Source organism: Aedes albopictus, chromosome 1, assembly GCF_035046485.1.
Source record: "Aedes albopictus strain Foshan chromosome 1, AalbF5, whole genome shotgun sequence".
Taxonomy (NCBI): domain Eukaryota; kingdom Metazoa; phylum Arthropoda; class Insecta; order Diptera; family Culicidae; genus Aedes; species Aedes albopictus.
The window spans coordinates 55951181-55970985 of NC_085136.1; the positions used below are offsets into that span (position 1 = coordinate 55951181).

The 19805-nt window shown below is 42.0% G+C and overlaps 1 protein-coding gene across 2 annotated transcripts in view; it reads right to left on the reverse strand.

Annotated features, from left to right (window-relative positions):
• The window catches only part of LOC109427503 (uncharacterized), a 154410-nt gene that overhangs the window by 97881 nt on the left and 36724 nt on the right, over nucleotides 1-19805 (reverse strand). Inside the window, exon 1 of one of the 2 annotated variants that reach the window (XM_062844581.1) lies at nucleotides 11790-12237. The exons of the other annotated variant lie outside the window; for it this stretch is intronic. The gene's annotated coding sequence lies outside the window, so the exon portion shown is untranslated. Of the gene's footprint in view, nucleotides 1-11789; nucleotides 12238-19805 lie in introns of those variants that run through there. 2 annotated transcript variants of the gene reach the window in all.

Here is a 19805-nt window from a genome sequence, read left to right on the forward strand (position 1 = left end):
GACGAGGACAGCAATATCTTCAACCTTTTCCATCTTGAATCGAAGCGAACCGTACGTGTAGAAGTTGGAGGATTTCCACTTCCGTTTGTAATCGACAGACGGTGCAGACAAGGACTATTGAGCGAGAATGATTGGCAGACATTGAAACAAATTGGATTTACAGCGTACTCGGTGCGGAAGGGAAGTACGAAGGTATTCAAGGCATACGGATCCAGCAGTCCCTTGATCGTCCTAGGCGAAGTAGACACAGACTGAAGATCAACGACAGGAACATCGACACCACCTTCTATGTCATCCTTGGTGGAAAGTGCTCCCTTTTGTCCGGAAGTACTGCAGTTACGCTGGGATTGGTCAAGTTTTTGAACACTGTGGACAACAATAGTTTCCCCTGTCTTAAAGGTAAGAATTAGCCATTTATTTATTTGAGTGAAGATAGAGTTTGAATTAAATGTTCAATTAAAATAATAACAGTCGCATTAAATTGGTGTTGTTATTAGGAATTGAGGCAAACATCAGAATTGACAAAACTGTACCTCCGGTTCGTCAAAGTTTACGTCGTATCCCTTTTCCTCTTGAGGAATTAACTTTGAAAAGGCTAAAAGAATTATTGGAACACGATATAATTGAACGTGTCAACGAAGCATCTGAGTGGGTTTCACCTATGCTTGTGAAGCGGAAGAGCACAAATGAAGTCCGCATCATTGTTGACCTTCGAGAGGCAAATAAGGCTATTGTCAGAGAAATTCATCCACTACCTACACTCGAACAAATAACCAAGAAAATAGGCGGAAACAAAGTGTTCACTAAACTATACATAAAGCAGGCTTTTCATCAAGTTATGCTTCGTGAAGAATGCCGTTACATTACCACCTTCATACCTCCTCTGCGGTTAATGCGATATAAGAGATTGATGTTCGGTTTATCTGCGGCACCAGAACTATTTAAAAAAGTAATGGATGTTATTTTTGCTGACTTTCCTTGGTTGATCGTATTTATCGATGATATCCTGATTACTGCTAACAATGCGGAGGAATTGACTGTTAGGACCAAAATGATTCATGACCGGCTAGAACAATATAATGTTCTTTTGAACTCAGAAAAAGTAGAGGCAAATGTCAAGGAACTTGAATTTCTAGGATATTTCATCACTGAGAAAAGAATTACGAAGTTTTCTCGGATTAATTAACTTCGTTTATCGATTTATTCCTAACCTTGCAACTTTGACGAACCCTCTAAATTTACTTACTCGAAAGGGAACGTCCTTTGTATGGGAATCCATCCATCAAGAACGATTTGAGCAACTAAAAGCCATTCTTCTTCAAGAAGAAACATTAGGATTCTACGATTCTACTGACGATACTTTTGTTATAGCAGATGGTAGTCCTGTTGGATTAGGTGCTGTACCAGTGCAACGTGGAAAGTGTGGAAAGTATCGCATTATTTGTTACGCTTCTAAAACTCTTACGCTAACGGAACAAAAATACGCTCAGACCGAACGAGAGGCTTTGGTGTTAGTATGGGCCTGCGAGAAGTTTTATTGTTATTTGATGGGATATTTTTCTGGCTTATTACCGATCAAAAGCCTTTACTCGCAATTTTCGGAGAAAGATTGAAACCATCCCCCAGAATAGAACGTTGGAAGTTACGACCAATGGCATACAACTATAAAGTAATGTACAGGCTAGGAAAAAACAATATAGCAGATCCATTGTTACGCTTATGTCAATCAACTCCAAATATGGGAAAGTTATGATGAAGAATCAGAAAGAATAATTCGAGTAGTAGCTAACGATGTTTGCCCAAATGCTTTGACAATGGATGAAATCATATCAGCTACTAAGACCGATGAAGAATTGCAGGAAATTATCAGATGGCTCCCATACAACTCAAAGCGTTGGCCAAAAACGTTATACAGATATAAAAAGTTGGCCGAAAGTCTCACAACAGATGGAAATATTTTATTGAAAGATCAACGTATTGTCATTCCAAGAAGTTTGCAGAACCAAGTTTTGAAGTTAGCCCATGAACCACATCTCGGAATGTCATCTACGAAACATCGTTTGAGATTAAAAGTGTGGTGGGCTCGGATGGACCAAATGGTGGAGGATTTTGTTCATAGCTGCTCAGAATGTATTCTAGTTTCTGAGCCCAATGTTGCCCCTATTACAAGAAGTATAATGCCGGATGGACCATGGAAAAAGATTGCTATTGATTACACAGAAGTTGTTTCGGGTCAACATCTACTCGTTGTTACTGATTACTTTTCCCGATATGTAGAAACTATCCTGATTCAATCGATGACGGCAAAGAACACTGTGATCAAACTAAGAGAAGTTTTTGCCAGGTTGGCTCCTTTAATTTTTGCATTCACAAGATATTTTATTGAAAAGAAAATTGTTAGGTTCGGCTATCCTCATCAAATTGTCTGCGACAATGGTCAACCTTTCTCATCAGAGGAATTTTCACTGATCTGTAAAACTAATGGAATAAATTTGAACCACACAGTACCATATGCACCGTTTCAAAATGGTTTAGTGGAAAGACAGAACAGAACATTATTGAAAACTATAAGGATAAACGTTTCAATGGGTCGTGATTGGAAAACTGATTTACTGGATTATCTACATGCCTATCGCAGTATCCCACATGCAGTAACCAATTACACCCCATCAGAACTCATGTTTGGCTAGAATATAAGAGACAGAATACCCGGAACAAAGAGAAATATTGATATAGAAAAGGCAATAGATAATGACAAACAAGCATAGGAAAAGGGAAGGAAATATGCAGATACGAAACGACGAGCAACAAGTTGTAATATTGACGTTGGAGATCTTGTACTAATGAAAAATGTAATAAGGAAAAACAAATTAACTACCACATTCAACACTCAAGAACATGAGGTCATCAAACGAGAGGGAACAAGGTTACATTTGAAAAACTTAGAAACGGGAGTATTGTCAAATCGACATGTAAGCCATGCCAAAAAAAAAACAGCATGTGGAAATCCATTGAAAACTCAAGGTTCAATATCCGAGGATAAATCTAATTCTCTATTTGGATTCCTTCCAAAATAATAATAATGATACTTATTTACATATTAATGTGTTCATATTTACAGACGAAGAAAACATTGAAGATGCACTTTCGGTAACCCCCAAGAGAGTCAATGAAGAATCGTTTTCCGAGAACCGCAGACAAAAGCGAAGGCCGCCATACTTGGCAGATTACCAACTTAATCAAATTGAACTAATTAACAATAAGTACCATCAGTGGGGGTGTCATTGGGCCAAAATTGCAAAGTCCATCCCATTGTAGGTCGTTCCAACAATATTTTAGCTCCAAATGAATGTTAAATTCAGCAGACACCTTCATTTTGATATTATTCAGGATTGTTTTAAGTATAAATGTTTCAACTTTAATTTTGACAATGATTTAGCTTAATTAATATTGGCCTAATTTCACCCCTTCTAGGGGGTGACATTGGGCCAAACACTAAAACTTGTACAAAACAGCTCAATGGGATAAAATATTGCTTGCAAATGAAAACTATAGAATATATAGATACTTGCGCACAACCTATCAGTATCTAGTCACTATAAAATAACATCACAGACAAACAAACTTGAAAATTTGACCACATTCATTGTAAACGATCAAGGATCCAATACAATACATCTGCCATCCCTTAAACATAACACCAAATAGCATTCTCAAAAGACGAAAATAATATTTCTGTATTATCTACCTAGAAGCTGATATGCATTTATTTTAGTTTTGCATGAATCTAACATTTATTTCCAAAATATTACACCGTATTATGCATAAAATACTCTCAGTTATTTTAATTCACATGTGTAGGGTTCTCGTACTGATTGCATTGCTTTTATATGGCCCAAAGTCACCCCCAAAATGAACTATTTGTACTACAGCTTGAATAAAAAAAGTTTTCCATGCAAAATAGCTTACTAATTCAAGAAAACTTATATTATTTAACAAAACAACTACTGAATACACCTAGGAAACAGCAGTTGATTACATGTTCGGTATTTAGCTGTTTCCTACTGGGCATTTTAAAACAACGATATTGTACAGTATCAGGTATCAGGTATCAGTAGGTCGGCTCTAGAGGCACGTTCTCCTCCATTCGGGAAATTTGTGCCATCGCCATGAACACGAGCCTATTCATCATTTACCTGACGGAGAAGGGAAGGAAAAAGGATAGGACATGGGAAAGGACAGGTAAGGGAATAGGATCGTCATACTCGCAAAAGCGTACCACAATGGGTTCACATAGCGTCCTGAAAAGGACACTGTAATAACGCATAAGCGTGCCACAATGGGTTCGAACAGCGCCCTGAAAAGGGCACTGTGATAATGCATAAAGCGTAAAGAGAGCCTATAGCTCTTTACCACAGCGGGTCAAGAACAACAGAACGTCCTGAAGATTCAGGTTTCTGAAGTCAGTTTCACTTAATAAGTGTTTCCCGAGTACTCGGAAACGCAATTGCGCAAAAACTGGACAGTTACATATTAAATGATACGAAGTTCCATAATCGGATTCACAGCTATCACATGCAAATGAATCAGCTTGCTGAATATTCGCCATGTGATAACTGAGTCGGCAGTGGCCAGTCAATGCTTTGACCAGCATGCTGCAATTCTGCTTTGACAGATTTGTTAGATACTTTGCCACCCCTAGAGATGGCTCAGTGCAATACAATTTTGTTTGACGACATGACTCCAAACTATTCCAGTATTGTTTGTGCTGAGTGGCAGCCCAGGTGTCAATCCGAAGCTTCACCCAACACTTGGATACCGGAATAGCTGGCTCAGGGCCAATGAAGTCATGTGATGCTCCAGTGCGAGCTAACTCATCAGCCAATTCATTTCCAGCGATGGAAGAATGGCCAGGTACCCATACAAGGTGAACAGCGTTTGCTGAATTCAGCTCCTCAATTTGAGTTCGACAAGCGATAACTATCTTCGACCTGGAGTTGGCCAAAGCAAGTGCTTTAATAGCAGCCTGGCTATCTGAACAGAAGTATATTACTTTGCCCATTACGTGCTGCTGTAGTGCTGATTGCACTCCGCACATAAGAGCAAAGATGTCGGCCTGAAAAACGGTGCAGTGTCTGCCAAGTGAATAAGACTGATACAGCCTTAGCTCACGAGAATAAACACCAGCACCTGCTCGACCTTCGAGAAGGGAGCCATCAGTGTAACATACGATGCCGTCTAAAATACTTCTCTCCAGATAACCAGATGTCCACTCTTCCCGGGAAGGGAATTTCGTGGAAAATGTCCTATATGGAAAATTACAAGCAATTGTAAGATCACTTGGAGCAAGGACAACTTTGTCCTAATTCACCAAAAGTGGAAACAACGAGGTGTGTGTTGAACTGCGGTTCACAGGAGTTTCCTCTAGTAAACCGAGTACCCATAGGCGGTAAGTGCAAGAAAGTGCTTCTTGTTTGAGATGAATGTGTAGTGGGGCAACGTCAAAGAGAACTTCGAGAGCTGCCGTGGGAGTTGAAGAGAACGCTCCAGACATCGCCATTAAGCACATCCTTTGGAGATGGCCTAACTTTGATTGGACCGTTCTCACTTCGCCCTTTTGCCACCACACAAGGCATCCATAGGCCAATATTGGCCGAACAACAGTTGTGTAGATCCATTTGATATACTTGGGTTTTAGACCCCAAGTTGTACCAAAGGTTCGCCGGCATTGCCCGAAGGCCATACAAGCTTTCTTGATTCTGAACTCAACATGAGGTGTCCAGGAAAGCTTGGAATCAAGAATGACTCCAACGTACTTTACCTGTTCAGTCACATTGATTTCAGAATCAAAGAGACGTAAAGTTCGAACACCATTACGGTTGCGCTTTTCCGTGAAAAGAACAATAGATGTTTTACTCGGATTTACCGAAAGGCCATATTGGCGACACCAACCCTCAACTACCTGAAGAGCGTTTTGCATCAGGTCGAAAAGGGTGCTGATGCACATACCGACTAACAATGTTAGGTAGTCGTCGGCAAAACCATAAGTAGGAAAACCGCTATTATTGAGTTGCCTCAATAGCGTATCTGCTACGAGATTCCATAAAAGTGGTGATAAGACTCCCCCTTGGGGGCATCCACAAACACTCAATTTCCTAATCGCCGCTTGACGCAATGTCGAGAAGAGATGTCGGTTTTTGAGCATTTGGTGAATCCAATTGGAAATCATTGGAGATATACCATGACCCCGTGCGGCTTCCAATATGGCATCGAAAGGCACGTTGTCAAAGGCACCCTCGATATCTAAGAAAACACCCAAGCAGGATTGCTTTTGAGCGAATGCCTTCTCGATATCGTAAACAACTTTGTGTAAAAGAGTCACAGTGGACTTTCCAGATTGGTAAGCATGTTGGTTCACATGAAGAGGCACATTGGCCAGATGAACATCACGGATGTGATGATCGACTATGCGTTCTAAGCATTTCAGAAGAAAAGAGGTCAAACTGATAGGTCTGAAGCTCTTTGCTTCTTCATACGACGCGCGACCCACTTTCGGAATAAACTTCACAGTAATATCTCGCCAGGATTTGGGAATATACCCTGTAGCAAAACTGCAAACAAGTAGTTGTTTCAAAACATGTTTGAAATGATCAAATCCCTTCTGAAGCAAAATAGGATAAATCCCATCTGCCCCAGGAGATTTGAAAGGAGCAAAGCTATTAAGTGCCCATTCAGTCGATTCTAAAGTTATGATACTCCGAGCCGAAGCTAAAGAATCATAACTACAAGAAAAGACATCAGGTTCATCCGAAGATGTAATATCCACACATCCGGGGAAGTGTGTACTGAATAAACATTCTAAAACTTCCTCATCAGAGGAAGTGAAATCACCATTTGGCAAACGAAGTTCGTTCACTTGAAAATCCTTAGATTTTGCAAGGATTTTGTTCAATCGACTGGCTTCACTCAGACTGGAAACATTTGTACAAAGGTTTTTCCAGCCGGATCGTTCAGCAGACCGAAGAGCTTTCTGGTAGGCCTTGCGAGCCGACCTGAAAGCCTCCGATCCAGCCGAACGTCGTCTGTTCCAACTCTTTCTACATTGTTTCCTGAGCTTCGCCAGATCGGAGTTCCACCAAGGGGTTCCTCTCGTGGTCTTCACAGACCGCAGAGGGCAGGCTTCTTCAAAAGCTTCCATGATGAAGGCCGTTGTAGTATCAACGGCATCATCTAAATCACTTGGAGTGTCAATTGATGGTGAGTATCCATGAAATTTGGCTGCAACCAAATCGGTAAAGAGATCCCAGTTGGTTGACCGGGGATTCCTGAAACGCAAAGTTTGCGAAGTAACATTCACATGTTCAAACAAGATGTAACGATGGTCAGATAAAGATTCTTCATCTGATACATGCCAATTGGTCAGCTCATGACTAATTCTGCTAGAGCAAAGCGTTATGTCTAACACTTCCTCTCTACCAGATACCATGAAGGTTGGGCGGTTGCCCATGTTAAGTAATCCAAGATCTGTACTACTTAAGTATTCCATCAAACTGGAGCCTCTCAAATTGATGTCTGAGCTGCCCCAGATTATATGGTGAGCATTAGCATCACTACCAACAATTAGCGGAAGGCCTTTTGAAGTGCAGTATGCAATGACTTGCTTGAAAGCATCCGTAGGGGATGGTTCATCATGCGGTAAATAAACCGAACAATAAACGTATTTCCTGTTGAGGTTTCCAACAGATACATCTATTGTAATAGCACATACATCTCTGGTAGTTAGTTCAGAGATGAGTGTAGCAACGATTGCGTTGTTGACAAGCACACATACTCGAGGCATGACACGTGAGTTTGCCATTTCATTTTTACTGAAAGTAGCAAACACCGGATTCACAAGGTTTCCTAAATAGAAATTCCCCTTACGAAAGTAAGGTTCTTGGACTAACGCCACTTGGGCTGTACCATTTTGCATAAGTCTACAAAGATTGATCGTTGCTGTTCTTTTGTGCTGAAGATTGATCTGAGCTATCCTAACCGTAGCCACTACCCAAACTAGGCAAGATTAAACTCTTAACAATCACAGCACAAAAAAGAACAGCAACAATAAAGCCAGATCGGTATCGATTTGAGTGCGCCAAAGGCGAGGATGCACAGAATACACTGTGTAAAACGCATAATGCGAAACCATATAGGTGAAAATCTAAACTAATTAATAACATCTTCATAATCCCGCCCTTATTCAGCCTCAAGTATGAGATTGAAGAAGGGCAGCTGATTGTCTCGGAGAAACACAAGGTCCACCGCGCTATTGCTCCGGGTAGCACAGTAAGGGCAAATACTGTGGAGGGTGCCCTGGTACTCCACAGGCTCCGTTTGCGATTAGGTTTTTATAAGACCCCCCTAACCATTCATTCCTAGGCACGGTAAGCGTAAAGCCGCATAACACCATGAATTAGGGGTCACCTGATTAGTGGATTCCTACCACTGGAACAGGCGGTCCGTAGTGCTATTCTTAGCCAGTTGAACTAACCGCTACCGACACTACACAGCTATCTAGGCTGATCGGGAAAAGAAGTTAATATTGGTGATCAACTTCATACGGGCCCGAAAAGCCGAACTATTTGTACTACAGCTTGAATAAAAAAAGTTTTCCATGCAAAATAGCTTACTAATTCAAGAAAACTTATATTATTTAACAAAACAACTACTGAATACACCTAGGAAACAGCAGTTGATTACATGTTCGGTATTTAGCTGTTTCCTACTGGGCATTTTAAAACAACGATATTGTACAGTACTCCTAACCATAAAATTCACATCATGCTTTCATAATGGAAAATTAACTAAATGAGATTTTTTTCTACACCGGATGGCCAACGCAACTTATATTTATCATATACTATCCACTTTTTGATCATCACTTTGATAAATGTTAGTATTTGCGTTGCGTTGTTGCGTTGCGTTGTAACGGAGTAATTCGTAGATTGCATACTGAAAGTTGTCATGTTATAACTTTAGTACTCCTATTCTAATTGCTTATGGAATGCTATTTGGGAAGGAACAGCTATCCAATCAGAGGTTGAAGTAAAAAAGACATGAAAACTTCCATTGCCGGCCACGCCCATCTTCTCCGTTACGAGAATAGGAAAGGATGTGATGATATGACACCTACTTTACAAGAGGTCAGCGACTCACCGACACCCCCATAGGTGTCAAGGAGTTGGATATTTGGAAAGGGTTGATTGGGGATTCACTATAAGCGAGTGATGTGGCAAAATTCAGATTGTGTAAGTGTATTTGAGTGGATCATGTAGATGTGTTGATGTGAGTGTAAGTGATTTTTTTTACACCGACGTTGGGAGTGACATAGCTTAGAAATTTGTCACTCCATGGGCCTTTTTTCTTCCGGGATGGGGCACAGGCATTTGGACCATGTGTCCTGGCTAACAAGCCTAGGCTTAAGCGCCATTGATCGCTCTCTGAAACGATAAGAAACACGTTATATGGATGGGAAGGGATAATAGCGAAGGGATGATATCTATTTATCGAGATGCCAGCGACTCACCGACGCTCTCGTAAATAGAAAGGAAAAAGGATTTTGGAATTTAGTATGTTTAAGTTATGCTGGAATTTGGATGAGATGTAAAGGGCGAAAACACAACAAATACGTTAATAAAATAGTTTACCTCTATCGCTGAAACAGAAAGTATTAGGAATAATTTTTCAAAACTTAAATAAATAATGCCCTAATGGGGGACGGGGGGGGGGGGGGGGTCCTGGCCAATGTCTACGCTCCATACAAATTTCGAAAATTTTGGGGGAGGGGGGGTCTGAGATAACCCAAAATAAGTCTACGTAGTTTATGGACAGCACCTAAATAACCCATTATACGAGAAAAAATAAAGAAAGCATAAAAAGATCACATTAGATTTTCAAGTAATTGGTTAGATCTCACCAAAAATTAGCGTTTAGACTTCACCGCACGCCTCATCCAGGTTCCACTAGCATTGCCAGGGCAGCAGAACAACCTAATTATCTTATCAGGAAACATAAAACTTGATATTGCTGCAGTCTGGATCTCCCGTCGGTAGTCCGGATAATCCGGCCTTTACGTCCATTGCGTACAGCTGAAGTGTGTGCTTCTAATTTTGATTCAATTTCTCACGAAACCCAGCACAGTTGCGTCCAAGGTTGAGTGATTGTATTGTAGCCAAGAATCCGTCGAATACTGATTTGACCATGATTGTTCTGGACAGACCTTATGATTAGAGTTTTGATGGCAGTTGCTTGAGGAATCGGTGATGTGAAATCTGGATAAACTTTTTAATTTTCCACGTTCCAGCACAATTTTCAGTAATTCACTTTGGAAAAACAATCAAAAATCAGGAGAAAAAATGACACGCGCCCACTTCGATAAATGTTAGTATTTTGAGCGAAACATCTTTCTTGATTTTTGGCCCAAAGTTACCTCCCAGGCCCAATGTCACCCCGACTGGCGGTAGTTTAAGAATGTTGTAATTTTGAATTTCATTAAAACAAGGGAAAGATTGTAGCATCGTAGTGAGCCTTGCATTTTGTAACTGACAAATTAAGGCACAAATAAATTCATTATTGTTCTAACCACCAAACGAGAAGGTAGCATTCTACAGTCGCGTACGCTGCTTGTGCAGCTTATTTCCGGGTTGTCGACCGCGGGCGTAACAGTATCAATCTATCATATCATATAACGCCTGCAAGTTATGCAAACAAGGGAACTGTGCCGCTTCACAGTAATCATCACACAATTTATCACTTTACGCCTGCCATCCATGCACCATTGTGTGAACCCTGTGCCAGTAATAAACCTTTCCCACTAACACTCCGACATCCACATGATCATATGCAGGCGCAGAGGACAAACCGGCCGGTTGGCATCAAGCGATTGCAGTTATGATTTCCCTGTCCTTCCCCACATCGCCTAAAAGTAGAAGACCACCAACGCACACACACTGAATATAGCTGTTAGTCGCAAGTAGCTATCTTATTGGTTCCTTGTGTGAGTGTAACTGATCTGGCGATACTGGAGTAGCAACTGCGGGCGGTCAATCAAGCTCATGCTCCAGATGTCCTGCGGACATCCTTCGGTTCATCGACCGCTGGCTGCAGGTAAAAGTCTATCGATGGTTGTGGTGGGACCATACTGTCTAGAGAAGAGTTATTCAACATTGAAACCGTAATTTGGAGGGTGGTACAGTTCGAAGTACACTATAAGGAAGACTAAGCGATTAACCAAGAGGAATCAACTGCGAAAGCTATCGGCATGACACACGGAGTGCTGCATATCAAAAGGTAGGATTGTCGTTGCTGAATTTGTCTCGGATGATCCCAAGCATCCTGTAACCTTACAGAAATCGCACCGAGTTACTGCAAGTACCGTGTTACTTGTTGAGCATTTCCATCAGCGGTACGCACACGGTATGGCGAAACTGTGATCAACGAACTCCGACAGATTTACCACATACCCAATGTGAAAACCGATGTCAGGATGGTTGCGAGGAGATGTTTATGGTGCGCTGTGTATCGCGCTGTTTCTAATGCACCCTTCCGGATGCTAGAATAACTCCATACGCTCGACCGTCTACCTTCAACGGTATCGCAATCCAGTGAGCCCAGTGGAAAGGTGGGTTTTCATTTGGCATAGATAAATCGAAGCAAAATGTAACTCGCCAAGTATTAAAATAAGTACATACTTATTACGATAATTACAGACACGTTTTCACAATTGTCTCGGACGTTGAACGATAACTTACCTATGTAACCGGGTGCACTCACTACTGAACCTATTAAACTGTCATTGTTAACACATTGTCCATTACGTATCGCTGTGTCAGCTGAACAAAGTACGATTCGATCAGTATCGCAATACCACCCCAACCCTCCTCAACGTACTTGCAAAGCTCGCTCGCAACACTATCTTATCACTAACCTCACACCTCGTGAGTTGTGGTCCCGCGTATGCCGGTGATGATAACACCTAATAGTAGGCTCTGCCTACAAGCATCCCACAGCAGGAGGACTTTCAAACAGTTGGTAAGCCCATCTTATAAACACGCCGTATTGACGTTTTCATTGATTCCGGCCTTAGCCTGATGTTGTGCAGATCGTCTTCTTTGATTGTGGTAATGTTGCCTTCTTCTTATCATTCCCTTTCGATTGATTATAATTCATCCACTTGTTTACACATTCTCCTGCCACTCTTCTGAAAAAATGACGCCTCAAATCAACTCAGTGTACACTACCGGCTAGTAGGCAAGTGAATGAATCTGAACGCCTGGGAATCTTCCTTCGTTCCGCATGTGTCGCCTTGAAGCAACCCGCATCCAAGCTGGCGTTGAATTCGGAATCTACATATTACCGCGAGCTGAATGGAAACAAATAACAAAGTGTCAAAACAGAATCGCACGATTTACAACGGCCGCCTACTGCGATGAAGCCATCAGCTTCGACGGACGGACAAACGACGATGATGGCAACATCATATTGACACGACCCGCGAACAATTCGGTCAAAAATACAGAACAACAGTCCACAAGTGGCCAAACGTCACACATTCGTTGCCTATGCTCGATGCTATTCACTATATTCTATGCGACGACGGCAGTCAAGATCTATTTCGGGATCCTCGTCCCCCGCACTACCAACCACGAGGTTGTGTACACTCACGTCTCTCATAGATTCAGACGTTATTTTTTTCTTCAGTTTTCTTCTTCTACCCCACGAAAAAAAAAATCCGCACGCATTCCGCGATCCGCGGCCAAAGCCTACTCTAATCCGAGTCACGTCGCGCTAGCCGGCCGGCGTCACGTCTACGCAATCGTAGTAACCGCAGCGTCATCATCCGCTCCGTATGGAGGAAACGCGTGTACTGGCTTTGGCTGGTGCGCGCCTTGGGATCGCGCGAATCGGCTTGCTGCCAAACTGCTTTCGTTCGGTTTCGGCGTGGCGCAGCTTTTTTTTTTTTTTTTTCTTTTCGGTGGTTACCGGCAATGAAGGTATGAAAAGCTGGCTGCGCGGCGCAGCGCAGCGCAGCGCGATCGCAGCGGTTACCTTCGGTAGTGATCGTCCGCCAGACCACGAGGTTTCGCGCGGTGTTTCACACGATCGATGCGATGAACACCAGCCTAGACAGCGACGGCGAACGAGCGAGAGGTGAAAGATGGGTTGGTGTGGGTTGATCGAAATCGATCGGGTATTTGTTTTCCTCATTAGCGCAGACAATGTAGAATATGGGGAAAAGAAGATATGAATACTGTACTGTACAGCTGTGGATCTCGGCAAGTATGTTGTGATTTTTTTAGATTGAAGCTTGTTAAGGTGGTTTACTAGTTATCTTACTGCATTGGATATTGATCTTGATTTGATATGTTCTAAGGACAAACATTTTACCTAGAATCCTTTGCAAAGTGATCGTTGACCGGATTACCAAGAAAAATTACGCCACTTTCCGATGGCAGCAGGCAGGTTTCCGTGCCGAACGATCTTGTGTGCGCTGTATTGTCACGGTAAGTATATTCGTGGAGCACGCCCATGAGTTCCAGAAGTCTTCTCCTTGGCGTTGGTGTTCGTTAACTACACACAAACTGTTGACTGTCTCAATTACGAACATATGTGGAGATACCAACCCGAATTCCTGAAGGAACTGTTGGAGGAATAACTGAAGTAACCCATGGAAGAACTCCTGAGAGAGCCATTGGATGAGTTTCTGCAGCAATTACTGCAGAATTTCTTGATGGAGTTAGTAAAGGAAAACTTACTTACCCTACCTTAGCGATCAGACTAAGGCCTGAGTCAGTGTCCTCTGCTGTACATAGTATCCGTCTCCATTCCACTCGGTCCATGGCTGTTTATCTCCAGTTCCACACTCTGCGTAGGGTCCGCAGATCATCCTCCACTTGGTCGACCCACCTAGCTCGCTGCGCATCACGTCTTCTTGTACCGGTCGGTAACTCTCGAGAACCATTTTAGTCGGGCTGCTTAACGACATCTTGATGACGTGACCCGTCCACCGTAGCCTGCCAATTTTCGCGGTGTGGACGATGGTTGGTTCTCTTAGCAGCTGATGCAGCTTGTGGATCATTTGCCTCTCAAAGTCCCGTCTTCCATCTGCACTCCGCCGTAGATGGTACTCAACACCTTTCGTTCGAATACTCCAAGGGCGCGTTGATCCACTGCCCAGAGTCCATGTTTGGTGTCAGCGATTTGTAGAGTTCTGCGGAGCCTAAAGTAAGCTTGATTTCCTGTCACAATGCGTCTCTGAATTTCTCTGCCGGTGTCGTTGTCGGCGGTCACCAGCCGATAGTAATTCGGGGTGACGTGTAATTCCCTAGACACACATAATTCCCTAGACACCTTTGCCATCATATACGTTGTCTTCGACACATTAATAACTAATCCGATTCGCATGGCATCATTCTTTAGTCGGATGTACGTTTCCGTCGTCGTCTCGTATCAATATCATCAGCGAAACCAAGCTCGTGTTTATCCCCGCTCTCCTTAGGAAAGGCCATGGCGATGATAAACAGCAAGCAGTAAGCGCAAAGAGTATCACCTTACCGTAACCTTCTGCGAAATTTGAAAGAACTCGAGAGTGTTCCTGATAGTCAAACTACGTGTCCGTCCGGACACGACACTACGCACATCACTCGATCCATCGTCGCCTTGATCAACCGTGTCAATTTATCCGGGAATCTGTATTCGTACATAATCTGCCATAGCTGTTCTCGATCGATTGTATCATACGCCGATTTGAAATCGATGAACAAGTGATGTGTGGGCACGTTGTATTCGCGGCATTTCTGCAACACCTAGCGAATGGCGAACATTTGATCCGTTGTAGTGCGTTCACCCATGAATACATCCTGATATTGCCCCACGAACTCTCTTGCAATCGGTTGTAAACGGCGGCATAAAATTCGAGAGAGTATCTTGTAGGTAGCGCTTAGAAGTGTGATCGCGCGATAGTTCCCGCAATCCAACTTGTCGCCCTTTTTGTAGATGGGACACACGATACCTTCCATCCATTCCTCCGTTAATACTCACACTCGCCCGTGAGAAGATTCCTGTGATTGTCTCGGCACATGTCGGCTTGTGGCACAAATACTCTGCACGTGTGGTTCAGCTTCTTGTAGAACTTTCATGAGTCTTTAGCGCAGTACAGCGCTTCCATCGCTTCGCGATCTTGCTCTCTCTGCTGTCGTTTCTTTCTCCGGAAGAAGACTAAGTTCTGCCTGTTCCGTTCCTGTTCTATAACGTGCTTGATTCGCTCTCGTACGTTGTTGTAGCATTCTCACCCATGCTGAATTCTTCTCGTTTTTCAACTGTTCACATTCGCCATCGTACCAGTCGTATTCTTGATTCGAAGTTGCGAAGCCTAGTGCTGCAGCGGAGCTACTACCAATGGCGGATCGGATGTACCTCCAGTCATCTTCAAGTGTTGCTGCGCCAAGCTGCTCTTCCGTTGGTAGGGCCACAGCTAACTGCTGCGCGTAGTCTTGAGTCACTTCTACCGATCTGTACATTTCCTCCCCTCAGAAAATATAATTCTTATATTCCTTATTCTGAAATTGCTCCAGGAGTTCCGTTAGAAATTCTCTCAAAACTTCTTATGGAATTCCTCAGCATATTGCTTCCGACATTCATCCAAAAAAAGTTTCGGAAATTCCCTCTGAAGATCTCTCTTGGATACCTCAAGCAATTTCTTCTGGAATTTGTCAGGAAGTTCCTTTCCGCATTCATTCTATAGTTGCATCAATAATTACCCAAAAACCCAATCCAGCAATTGTCCAGGAATTCCTTCCTTGATTTCTCCAGACAATCCTTCTCATAATCCTTCCTAGATTGATCCATGAGCTCCGAAAGGTATTCTTTCAGGAGTTCCGTATGAGATTTCTCCAGGAGTTCTATTTCCGAATCCTTGGAAGCATATCATGTAAGTTTGTGTTAAATGTTATGTAAAAACTCTGAGTCATGCTGAATTACATGACATATAAAGGAAGTTTACATGACATTTCAAGAGATTTACATGATATATCGTGTAAACTTCAATGAATTCCCACGCATCAATCATGTGTATTATATGTTACAGAAATTTACATTATCTTTTCGATCTGTGAACTGTTGTATATTATATCTCTTCCAGGCATTGCTTCTTGAATTTTGTGTGGTATGTGTCTGACAATGATCATCTCTCAGTGTGTTCAGAGTCTTGTCCCTCAATACGTCAACAGACAATTGATAACGCACGCACCTAGAGGCTTGCAGCAAAAACCTAACCTCATCGATTTCTCATACGATTTGTAAACATTGCCCTCAAATTGTTTGTGAGGGCAAGGACGGCTTTATGGACCGACGCCGAAGGAATGAAAGAGAAGGAGCTAATGCTTGCGTCACTGTGCAAGCGCTCATTACCTACCCGGGGTAACGCCTATGCTATCGACTGACAGCTGCTATCGTGATCATAGCAGGCCACGGATCTGCCACTTTCTTCGGTAAGCGCTCAACCACGTCGGACGTGCTGCAGTGCATGGGTCGCTGCGCTGGGCTATTCTCATCGAGAACCATCAGCCCAATTCCCACATATTTCTGCATGTATTTCTAAGGATTCCTTCAGGAACTCCCTCTAGGATTTCTACATAAAACACATTTGATATCAACACCGGATTCCATCAGTTGGTATACAGGAATTTGTTGTATGATACCTCAATAAGTTTCTTCTAGAACTTCTGGAGGAATCCCGCAAGGCACTCCTAGAGCAGTAAAAAAATGCCAGATAAAAGAGACACAAAACAAGCAACAAAGAAGGCGCGGCGATTACTCTTTATCCCAACTGGTAACAGATAATGACATCATCTCGAAATTTTTTGTTGTAGACAAAACGGAAGCTGAATTTGTTGCGCACTTTTCAACTCGTGAATAATCAATTATTACTAACCCAAAGTCGAAAATGTTCAATGTTAGATCTTCAGCAGAGTTGCAGTGTTTACCGGCTCGAACTCGACTTGAAAATCGCAATACAAGGCTCAAAAACCTCTGAACACGTGGTGTACGATGTTTATCCTATTATTTTTAAGTTGGGACAAACTTATGTCGAATTGGGTGGATTGTCAAAACAAATACAGGTTGCGACATTATCATTATTGTTGCGCGATGGTTGAATTTTGATTAACTGTCCTAGAGGAATCCCGAAAGGAACTTCTGGAGGAATCCCGGAAGGAAAACCTCGAGGAATTCCTGAGCAATTCTAGTAGTAAATTCCAAATAAACCCTGTAAAAAACTTCTGGAGCAATCGTGGAAGTTTTTCCTGAAAATATTCCAATAGAAGCTCTAGGATGAATTCCCAGTAGAAATTTCAATGAGTTATTAGGACAATTGTCGGACGTTGTAACCTGAATTCCATAGATAGTTTCCTGGTGGAAATCCAAGCGGAATTTGTGGTTTGAAATCTTTTAAGTCCCCAGCAAAAAAAATCCTTTGGGACTACCGAATGAAGTTTGTGCACGGCTATGCGTGGGAATCCCAAGAAATGTTTGTAATGTAAATCGAGGGCAAATATTTGAGCACAAGTTTCGGTTGTAAATCCTGATTGAATCCCCGGGAGGAAGCTTTGGCTTGACGAAATGCTAAATGTTTATCCTGATTTAAATATTCAGGACTACAGTTAGAGTTCCGTCTTGAACTTTTCAAGTAGTTTCATTTGTTATTCTTCTTGATCTTGCGTCTTTTTTTCTTGAACTCCTTCTAGGTATCCTATGGATATTTCTTCTGGGTTTGCTTCAAATGTTTTTTTTTTCTAAAATTTCTCAATAAGTTTTCTCTTAGTTTTCATAAGGAGAACCTTTGTAAATCCTCACATATTTTGTCAGGGATTCTATCAGAAAGTCTTTCCCTCTGGAGCGATGTATGTCTCAAGGAGATCGTTTTGGGGTTTCTACTAGGTATTCTTCTGGGATTTCTCCTGGACTTTCTTCTGCGTTTCCTCCAATTGCTCTTTCGTGTAATTCTTTTCTTAATCCTTTTTAGATTCCATAGAAGGAACTCAAAAGAAATTTCTTGAGGAACTCCACAAGGTTAAAAAAAATCTCAAAAATATGCCAAAAGAAATTCTAGGAGCAATAGTACAAGAATATTTTGAAGAACCCTAGAAAGAGCACCTTGAGAATTTTCAGAAAAAACTCCTATGGAGAATTCCAGAATAAATATCTGGAAGAACACCAGCAGCAATTCCTGAATAAAACCCACAAAGAACTAACAATAGAATTCCCGAAGGAACCCCAGGTGAAATCGCTGAAGAGCCCTCTGGGATTTATCAGGAATTCCTCATGGAATCCCTCCAGACATTACTTCCACGACTTCACCAGAAAATTCTATAGGGATTCCTCAAAGATTACCTGCTGGGAAACCTCATGGACTTTCTTCTGGTATTACCAATAGCGTTTCGTCTATTTTCCATCAGATATCGTTTTTGGAATACCTTCAAAAATCATCTAGAACCCCTACAGAAGTTCTTATCGAGATCCCAGAAAGAAACTTCAGGAAAAGTCCCAGAAGGAACTTTTTAGGAGAGCCCAGAAAACCTGGAGAAATCCTGGAAGGGCTTCCGGTAATCAAACCCCAAAAAATGCTACTGGAGAAATACTTATTAGAACATTTTTAAGAATACACTCAAACCTCCATTTAGGTAAAATCTATTTAGGCACTTCCATTTAGGTAACGTCATCTAAAGACCGTTTAAGGTTTTCTAGAATCTTTCTTGAGCTCAAGTCATCGAATCGACATGTATAACTTGTTTGCTTGAATGATTGAACGAAAGGCATGATTGCACAACCTCATGCAACTATTTGCAAACAAGTGGTAGCAAATGTTTGTTTAAGAATCTCTAAGAGCTTCTTCTGGTATACACAAATAAAAATAATGAGATTTATACGTCATGTAAACTTTATTTTAGTCATGTAAACTTAGTGTTATTATGGTTTACATGATATATCATGTAAATTTGTGTTATATGTCATGTAAACTCTCAGAGTCATGCTGAATTACATGACATATAATGTAAGTTTACATGATATTTCATGAACTTTACATGATATGTCATGTAAACTTCTGCGATATCCCACACTCCAATTATGTGCATCATATGTCACAGAATTTTACACTCTTTTTTCGATCTGTGTAGGACATCGGATCTACAAGCATAATCAGTCTGGAATGTCATGAATCCTTTCTGAAACCGCCAGAAACGTTTATTAAACGTTATAAAGTATGTACCGCTAAAATCTCTCAGAAGCTCACTTCAGAGTAGGGACCCAAAATGTATTTTCAGAAAATGTAGGCCCCTAAACCCCCTCAAAACTCCCTGTAACGCCCCTGAGACACTCCAAAACCCCCGAAAACTCTTTTGAAACTTTCTGAAATGCTTCCGAAATCCCTCTAAAACCCTCTCGGAACCCAAGTAACGCAACTGAGACCCTTCAAACCCCCTAAAAATGCCCGCGTAACGCTTCTGAAACTCGCCGAATATTCTCTGAAGCTAAGACTCTCACGGACCCCATGTAACGAACCTGTGACCCTCAGATAGCTCCGAAAACGCCTACGTACCGTCCCTGACACCCGCCAAAAATCATCGCCTGTGTAACGCCTCTGAAACCCGCTAAAAAGTTTCTGAAGCTTCCTGAAACGTCTCCGAAATTCCCCTAAAACCCCCTTGGATGCAGCTGAAACCCTTCGAACCCCCGGGGAGCGTCCATAAATGACGTAACATTTTTGACCT